A 10,000-nucleotide genomic window follows, 5' to 3' on the forward strand; every position below is an offset into this window, starting at 1 on the left:
ACAAAAGAGACAAAGCCTGGACCAGATGGATAAAAGACAGAAGACCTGAAAAATGGAAAATATATACTGGTTATAGAAATGAATATGTACAAAAGTGCAGAGAGGAAAAAAGAAAATATGAAAAAGATGTTATAGAAAAGTGTAAAGATCAACCAAAACTATTCTACAGATTTGTAAACAATAAACTGAAAAACAAACAAGACTTGGAGAAATTAAGACAAGGAGGAGTTGAATACACTGAGGAAATGGAAATGGCAGAAATTATGAACAAACATTTTAAATCAGTGTTTACAAGGGAAAATATACAACCTGAAGAGATTGAGTGGAAGGAAAAAGTCCCCCCTATGGAAGAAATAGAAGTAACAAAGAATGAAATATTGACACACTTGGGTAATTTTGATGTCAGAAAATCGCATGGGCCAGATGAAATAGCAAACTGGATTCTGAAAGAATGCAGGAATGAACTGGCAGACAAAATACATAGCATAATAAGCAGTTCCTTAAAAGAAGGAAAAGTTCCAGAAGATTGGAAAAAAGCAAATATAGTACCTATATATAAAGGAGGAAATAAAGAAGAACCTACCAACTATAGACCAGTCTCTCTAACAAGTACAATAGCAAAAATATGTGAAAGAATTATCAAAAGTAGATGGGTAAAATACTTGGAAAAAAACAACGTACTAAATCCAAGGCAATTTGGATTCAGACAAGGACGATCATGCGTCACCAATTTAATATGTTTCTATTCAAGGCTAATAGATATAATACAAGAAAGAGATGGATGGGCTGATTGTGCATTTCTAGACCTAAAAAAAGCTTTTGACAAAGTACCACATAAGAAGTTGCTTAAGAAATTAGAATATGAAGGAGGAATACAAGGTAAATTGCTAAATTGGATGGAAGACTTTTTGCAAGAAAGAAAAATGAGAGTAGTGATAAGAGATCAGCACTCAAAATGGAATGAAGTAATAAGCGGTGTCCCGCAGGGAACAGTTCTGGCCCCAATAATGTTTGCTATATATATTAATGATATGGATGAAGGAATTGAAAGCTATATGAGCTTCTTTGCAGATGATGCAAAATTACTGAAAAGAGTGAAAACTGAAGAAGATTGTGAATCACTACAGAGAGATCTAAATAAAGTACAAGAATGGAGTAGGAAGTGGGAGATGGAGTTCAACACAAAAAAGTGTAGTATAATGGAATTTGGAAAAAGCAAAAACAGAATAACAGGATCATATAATTTGGGAGAAGAAGGAATAAAAAGAGTAGAAAATGAGAAGGACCTGGGAGTCATTGTTATGAATAATATGTCACCTGAGAAACATATAAATAAGATTTTTGGAGAAACTTATAATTTAATAAGAACAATCAAAGTGGCATTTACATACCTGGATGAAGAAATGGTGAGGAAAATCCTAATCACCCTGATAAGACCAAGATTGGAATATGCAGCAACGATATGGTCACCAAGTACAAAAAAATGTATAAAAAAACTTGAAAGAATACAAAGAGCAATTACAAAACTGGCACCAACACTCTCAAAACTATCATATGAAGAGAGACTACAAAAACTTAAACTACAGACACTAGAGCAAAGAAGAGAGAGAGGAGATTTGATAGCTATTTACAGAATCATGAAAGGCATAGAAATTACTGATAGAGAGAATCTGATAAAATGGGATGACAGAAATACAAGAGGACACGGAAAGAAAATAAAAAAAGACAACTATAGAAGAGATTTGAAAAAGAACAGCTTTCCTCACAGAGCAATAGACAGTTGGAACAAGTTAGATGAGAAAGTGGTGTGTGCAAAAACAATACATGAATTTAAAAATAGTTTAGATAAAATGAGATATGAAGACGGGACCCTACGAGCATAGCTCCCATTCCCGTAAAATACAACTAGGTAAATACAACTAGGTAAATACACACGCGTATGCACGCACACGCACGCACGCATGCACAAACACAAAGTGAAACATATAACAAGATTGAGGGAATACAAAGGGTAGCAACCAAACTTGTTTCCAACCTGTCAGATAAGCCGTTCGAGTAGAGACTAGAAGCACTGAATCAAGATTGAAAGTTCGTAGAGAAATAGGTGAATTGGTTATAGCATTTAGGTCATTATATTTCAATGAAAGAAAGAATCTGTAGTTTAGGGAGGGAGGATTTAAAAGGGGTCATGAGAACACGTTGAGAAAGACTGAATGTATAAAGGATGTGAGGGAATACAGTTTTCCGTTATGCAGTGGATGCATAAATGACTGGAATAGCCTAGATGGCGGTATAGCCCAAACTGGAACACACACACACACACACACACACACACACACACTTCAACGAATGGACGGCTTAGAAGACGTTCTGAAGAAAAGTGAAGTCTGTGGATCCCAACGCAAAGAGAAGTGCCTAGTGTTTTTGCAGGGTGGGGGGGAAATTGCTCGTGGAGTAGTGGGAACGTAGGGAAAGAGGAAAAGGGGAGGGATTACTGAGGGAAATGGAAGGAAATGAGGAGGGAGTAGACTTTGACCAGCCAGACAAGCGGAAGGTAAACAAAAGACTTAGCGAGGATCAAATGTCTAATAAAAATGTAAAGATTAGAAGTATAGAGAGGAGCAATACAGAAGAAAGTGACGAGAATATGTTCCAGGGATTTAAAGAGGGTGGGGGGGACACAACCCCCCCCCCGACTGATAAGACTAGAGGAGAGAGTTGATAAGGTGATCGAGGACTTGGAGCGTAAGTTAGGTAACGTAGACTCCATTTTTCAAAGAATTGAAAGGTTGGAACAACTAGAGAAGGCTAACAGAAACTTAACTGAAGAAATAGAGGACCTAAAAAGACAGTTAGGAAATGTAAAGGAGGAGAATGAGAAATTGAAGAAGAATAGTAATGAAAACAGAGAGAAACTAGCTACAGAAGCTAAAAATTGGAGAATAACTCAAGAAGGGAATAAGGTTTCATTCACTGACATAGTCAAACAGCAATTGAAAGAACATAATGAAGACTCAGTTATTAAAGTGATGAGACAGAAGGAGAATATAGTAAGAGAATTAGCTGACAAAAAGAAATGTATAATTATATTAGGAATGGAAGAGAAACATAACCCAGATAGAACTGCAAGAATCAAGGAGTAAAATAAAAGAGTAAGCAGTTTATTAAAATTAGTCCAGGAAGATGAACCAGAAATTATAAAGGAAATTGAGGAAAAATTCAGACTCGGAAAATATAGTACAGATAAGACCAGACCAATTAAGATTAAATTCAGGTCACAAACAACAGCAGAGAAAATTCTATCCAAGACAGGGAAACTAGCAACAAATGATCAATATAAAAAGGTATGGATAAAAAGAGAAATGAATAAGGAGGAAAGAGAGGCAGAAAAACAGAAAAGAATTGAAGCTAAGGCAAAAAACGAGGAAAGAACGGAGTCAGAGAAAGAGAGATTCTATTGGAGAGTAGTGAACATGAAAATAAAGCAGTTCGACATACTAAAGAAAAACATAAGGGAAACAGAGAATACAATGGAAGTGGCAGAAAACTAAGAGTGTCTTACACAAATATAGATGGATTGATAACAGGATTGAATGAACTGAATGATTATTTGAAAGAAAAAGAACCGGACATAATGGGAATTGTAGAAACAAAATTAAAAGGTCCACTACCACCCAACAGTGTAGGACATGATACATACAATTATTGGATTAGAAACAGAGAGAAAAAACAAGGGGGTGGAGTTATGTTCCTGACTAAGAAGGATATAAACGTGAAAGGTGTCATATATGGAAAGAATACAGTAGAGATGATTATGATAGAAGTGGAAGACCGAGATAAGAAGAGCAGAAAATTTGTGATCAATTATGTGCCTCCGAAAACAGCCTCATGGGAGGAGAGTGAACATAAAAGTATGTTAGAGGACACAAAGATAGCATTAACTAAAATAATGGAAGACGGAGGAAGAATAGTTATGATGGGCGACTTTAATTGCAAAGAAATCTGCTGGGAAGAAATGACAGTAAAGAGTGGTGATGACTCATGGGGAAATGCTCTACTTGAGATGATTACTGACCATTCAATGACACAATGGATACAAGAGAACACTAGGTATAGAAATGAAGAAGAACCATCGAGGCTAGACTTAATAATTACATCTGAACCTAGAATAGTGGACAAGATTGAATATAAAACACCAATAGGTAAAAGTGACCACATATTGATTGAACTGGAACTTAATGAAGAAAAATATATGAAAAGAAATGAACAATATAGAAAAGGAAGAATGATGTATGAAAAAACAAACTTTGATAAAATAAGAGAATTCTTCCAACAAGAAAACTGGGAAGAAATATACAAAGAAGAAACAACAGTGGAAGAGAAATGGAATATTTTGACAAAAATTTACAAAAAAGGAGTGGAAAAGTATGTCCCAAGACAAAAACAAGAAAAAGAATATGTAAAATGCTGGTACAACAAAAGTTGTAGGGAGTTAAAGGACAAAAGAGACAAAGCCTGGAACAGATGGAAAAAAGACAGAAGACCTGAAAAATGGAAAATATATACTGGTTATAGAAATGAATATGTACAAAAGTGCAGAGAGGAAAAAAGAAAATATGAAAAAGATGTTATAGAAAAGTGTAAAGATCAACCAAAACTATTCTACAGATTTGTAAACAATAAACTGAAAAACAAACAAGACTTAGAGAAATTAAGACAAGGAGGAGTTGAATACACTGAGGAAATGGAAATGGCAGAAATTATGAACAAACATTTTAAATCAGTGTTTACAAGGGAAAATATACAACCTGAAGAGATTGAGTGGAAGGAAAAAGTCCCCCCTATGGAAGAAATAGAAGTAACAAAGAATGAAATATTGACACACTTGGGTAATTTTGATGTCAGAAAATCGCATGGGCCAGATGAAATAGCAAACTGGATTCTGAAAGAATGCAGGAATGAACTGGCAGACAAAATACATAGCATAATAAGCAGTTCCTTAAAAGAAGGAAAAGTTCCAGAAGATTGGAAAAAAGCAAATATAGTACCTATATATAAAGGAGGAAATAAAGAAGAACCTACCAACTATAGACCAGTCTCTCTAACAAGTACAATAGCAAAAATATGTGAAAGAATTATCAAAAGTAGATGGGTAAAATACTTGGAAAAAAACAACGTACTAAATCCAAGGCAATTTGGATTCAGACAAGGACGATCATGCGTCACCAATTTAATATGTTTCTATTCAAGGCTAATAGATATAATACAAGAAAGAGATGGATGGGCTGATTGTGCATTTCTAGACCTAAAAAAAGCTTTTGACAAAGTACCACATAAGAAGTTGCTTAAGAAATTAGAATATGAAGGAGGAATACAAGGTAAATTGCTAAATTGGATGGAAGACTTTTTGCAAGAAAGAAAAATGAGAGTAGTGATAAGAGATCAGCACTCAAAATGGAATGAAGTAATAAGCGGTGTCCCGCAGGGAACAGTTCTGGCCCCAATAATGTTTGCTATATATATTAATGATATGGATGAAGGAATTGAAAGCTATATGAGCTTCTTTGCAGATGATGCAAAATTACTGAAAAGAGTGAAAACTGAAGAAGATTGTGAATCACTACAGAGAGATCTAAATAAAGTACAAGAATGGAGTAGGAAGTGGGAGATGGAGTTCAATACAAAAAAGTGTAGTATAATGGAATTTGGAAAAAGCAAAAACAGAATAACAGGATCATATAATTTGGGAAAAGAAGGAATAAAAAAAGTAGAAAATGAGAAGGACCTGGGAGTCATTGTTATGAATAATATGTCACCTGAGAAACATATAAATAAGATTTTTGGAGAAACTTATAATTTAATAAGAACAATCAAAGTGGCATTTACATACCTGGATGAAGAAATGGTGAGGAAAATCCTAATCACCCTGATAAGACCAAGATTGGAATATGCAGCAACGATATGGTCACCAAGTACAAAAAAATGTATAAAAAAACTTGAAAGAATACAAAGAGCAATTACAAAACTGGCACCAACACTCTCAAAACTATCATATGAAGAGAGACTACAAAAACTTAAACTACAGACACTAGAGCAAAGAAGAGAGAGAGGAGATTTGATAGCTATTTACAGAATCATGAAAGGCATAGAAATTACTGATAGAGAGAATCTGATAAAATGGGATGACAGAAATACAAGAGGACACGGAAAGAAAATAAAAAAAGACAGCTATAGAAGAGATTTTAAAAAGAACAGCTTTCCTCACAGAGCAATAGACAGTTGGAACAAGTTAGATGAGAAAGTGGTGTGTGCAAAAACAATACATGAATTTAAAAATAGTTTAGATAAAATGAGATATGAAGACGGGACCCCACGAGCATAGCTCCCCTTCCCGTAAAATACAACTAGGTAAATACAACTAGGTAAATACACACGAATACAGACCTACACAAACGAACGCAAAGACAAACACATACCCACATACACCTTTTGATAAAATATCTTTCACAAAATTAATATGGAGTCTGAACGGGCGAGGGGCTTACTGAAACATAGATTGGTTATGTTTTTGATTTACAATAACAACATGATTGGTGGAGGAAGCAGTTGGACCAGTTTATTTGCTGACGATGTCTAAATCGTGATGGGGTTAAAGAATGCGAATCATAGTAAGTTGGTGAGGAAAATCTAGAAAAAGACATATTAAAAGAACCAAAAATGGGAAATGAACTTAAGAAAATGCAAACTATTGGTAATGGGGAAAGCAAAACAAAAATAAATGACTATCACCAAACTATATGTAAGGGAATGAAGCAATTGTAAAATGTAAGAAAGAAAATGACAAAGCGTATTGGCGCTGGAAACTATGTCGCCGGAAAAAATTAATAGATAAAAAACGAAGGAAATCGAAGGAGAGACATAATTTGTTGATGGCCATTAGAGTGGCGTTCGCTTCAAATAGACAAAGAGAAGATGGAAAATCTTCTCGAAAACTCGATTCGACCCAGATTAAAAGGTGTGTGCATAATCGACAAAAGTAAAACCATAGAATATGGAAATAATTTGAAGACAAAAAAAAAAAAAAAAAAAAAAAAAAAACAGGCACTCAATGAATGTTAAAATATGAAGTTTTCCATAAATATCCATTGATTCGTGGAACAGCATGGTAAAAGATAGTACTGTACATTCAGACAGCATGGGCGGTTTAAAGAAAAATTAGACCGAAGGAATCATAAATTTTTTTACCCTCGGATCATTGTTATTATCTGTATATTACACACACACACACACACACACACACACACACACACACACACACACACACAATATGAGAATGACGTGTGTTCTCCAAAAACACCGAGGACGTGACGGCAAGACCCCGTATCATTAAGGCTGATGTCACACGGGCGGTCTACCCGCCTGACCGCGGCGGGTGAGACGCATTTCCCCACTTGAAACCGCCGCGGCCAGCCCGCCTGGCTATGTCAGACGAGAGGTTTACATAGTGTTTTACATAGGAATCAATATAAAGCGGTTCCGCGGCGGCTGACCCGCTTTGCACCCGAGGCGGCCAACCCGCTCTTCTGACAGGGCGTTAACATTAACTGCTGCACGCGTTATGTCATGTGACCATGAAACTCGTCGCGCCGGCTCCACGAGACGGAAAACAGCCTTGTCACGTGATGTGTGGCTACCCAAGGTGTGTTATCACAAAAGACACAGCATTACAATTATGACGTAATACTGCCGTGAATAGACCTCTAGTCTGACAAAAAAAAAATTCTCTAACTCTACTGGTTAATGTGTTGATAATTCTCAAATCTCCTTTCATGTACAGGGTTTCATAGCACCTTAGTATCGTTAGTACATTCTCTAATATATTTTGGGCTGCAAAAATATTTGCCCTGTAAGATCTTTGCGTTCATAGTAAGGGGTGGGAATAATTGAAATGATGCTTTTAAATAATTACGTTCAGGAAATATACAAATTGGTGAAGTACACGTCACTGATAGCAGTCGGAGAGGAGTACGGGATTCGAACTCGCGTCTAAGAGCATACGGGGACCCACACGGTTCTGACTGCACCAACAGAAACAGAAGCAAAAAAAAAAAAAACTAACTAAATATTGACATATGACAAATAATGTGAAAAACATGAATAATTATACCCCTTTTGAAGAGATATCTAAATAAATAAATAAACAAATGAATAAATAAATAGATAAGATAAAATAAACATTAAAATGAAGTTGATAAAGATTGCAGTTATAAAAAAGTTATGAGACGCAAATGGAAGAGGACAGACGTAGTGCAAAAATTGATAGCAAGGACCATGAATTATACATTATATCTTAAGAGAACACTGTGAACAAACAATTTAACTAACATACTTTACTGCATGTAAGAAACTAGCTGCAATAAAACACTCATAAGAAAAAGAAAAGTTCTGAAATGGATTGGTGATATAAACGTTCCTGTCCGGAGCTGAGACGATAGACGACACAAAAACTGATATAGAAAATTTACGAAAATGGCGTCGTAGAATATGAAGGGTTGTATTGCTATTATGTAGATTCAAAACAGTTTGTGCTACAAAAAAAGCACTGTAGGTATGCCATCGGTGCTGTTAAGTGATAAAGTTAAAACTGTGACATGCCCATCATATCTTGGAGGAGGGTAGTATGCTAAGTGTAATATCTGAAATGAATATAAAACTAATTATAGAAGATATCTCCATTCCAAAGCAACATATGAAAATAACAGAAATAAGAACTACGACAGCTCAGAAAAAAGAAAGATGAGGAAATACAAGAAGAAAGTATATGGAATACCAAAGAAAGGAAAAGAAATAAATAAAAAAATATATAGCGATAATATAAAAATTACAAAAAAAAGAGAAAATTGGTAGAAAACAGCTAAAAATTAATCAAGATGATAAAGTTCGGGACAAAGTATTAAATGAGAGACATGCATTTAAGAACAAGTTGGAAAATATCCCAGCTTATGGAGATGACATTGAATTCCTGAATCATTTCTCATTATACTGCAATGCTTATAGTGACATACAGTTCTACTCCCGTTGATAGCCCGACCATATATTAGAAACGAAGAAGAAATAATCGTGGACTTGTTATTCAAGAAGACTGGAAATAATAGAAAAAAATGTTAAGGAACTGTGAAATAGAAGAAAAAAATTACGGATAAGTGAAAAGAATTTTTTATTTTTTATTTAGAGCGCCGATGCAAAGCCTTATCCTGAGGTGATTACAGTTATTTAGTTATACATACACACATACATACATGCATACATACATATATACATACATACATACATACATACATACATATATACATACACACATACATACATACATACATACATACATGCATGCATACATACACCAAGGGTTTTTCCCCCCTTACAAAGTAGGTAGCCAAAGTCAAAAGGCATAATTCCACTCCCACCCATTTCATCCCCACCCACTCCACTCCCATTCACCACCCCTCCCTCCCTCCCTCCCTCTTTTCTTGGCTCCTTCTAGATGACGGGTCATCCCTGCATCTCACCCATTGCCCAGGGTCAGAAGCAATGCTTAGTGTTATAAACGCATAAATCGGATATGTTAGCACGCGGGAGGACAAAATGTCAGTGTCAAAAACAACCAACCTCACGCAAGCAAACGACTGAACACTGGTGGTCGCTAGCAATATCACAGAAGGGATAAACCTATTTTGATTAATCCATTACTGTAACTACGGAAATATATATTTGTTCTAGCTGTAGTCATGCTCTCTTTTTAAGCCGAGGGAAACCCTCCACCCTACAAGTGATATGCAAACTTCACTGCTATTTCCAACTTGTAAATTTGTTCTGGCTACCTACCGCCAGGCGCTTTTAATCAGCTCAGGGAAACATTCTCAAGCGCAGTGAATGGATTAACCCATCTATATGGATATTCACTTGTCTTCCCTCAGCCCTTCACCCCTCAATGATGACTTTC

General features: G+C 35.6%; 1 protein-coding gene across 1 annotated transcript in view; it reads right to left on the minus strand.

Moving 5' to 3' along the window:
- Positions 1-10,000, minus strand: part of LOC143024523 (uncharacterized) — a 27,745-nt gene that overhangs the window by 17,135 nt on the left and 610 nt on the right. The window lies entirely within an intron of this gene.

This window comes from Oratosquilla oratoria, chromosome 1 (assembly GCF_046742065.1).
Source record: "Oratosquilla oratoria isolate Oo_2021 chromosome 1, ASM4674206v1, whole genome shotgun sequence".
In the NCBI taxonomy this organism is placed as follows: domain Eukaryota; kingdom Metazoa; phylum Arthropoda; class Malacostraca; order Stomatopoda; family Squillidae; genus Oratosquilla; species Oratosquilla oratoria.